This window comes from Penaeus monodon, chromosome 31, assembly GCF_015228065.2.
Source record: "Penaeus monodon isolate SGIC_2016 chromosome 31, NSTDA_Pmon_1, whole genome shotgun sequence".
Lineage (NCBI taxonomy): Eukaryota > Metazoa > Arthropoda > Malacostraca > Decapoda > Penaeidae > Penaeus > Penaeus monodon.
Window position 1 is genome coordinate 20380688 of NC_051416.1, and position 339 is coordinate 20381026.

The window sequence follows — 339 nt, forward strand, 5'->3', positions numbered from 1 at the left end:
GGCCCATGACTCCGCCACTACTTAGCATTTAAAGTAGTTGATGATAACCCGCACAAAAATGGTCCAACGAAACCCAGTCTAATACCAAGACGAAATACTCCATCTTCCAGGTACGTAGAATCCCCATTTCCTATGAAAAAAAAGGATCCAATAAAAGGTGAAATTCGACCGCGAGGACTTCTCATCATTGCTTCTGAAACTCCTTCTGGCGGTTAATTAAAACTTTCTGCCCCGAGTTGCTGATCGCCGCAGAAAAACAATTTATGGGATAACTGCCTGGCTGACTGGCGACCGAGGAGCAGGCGGCATCTTGTCTGGGATTGACAAGAAACGAGAAAC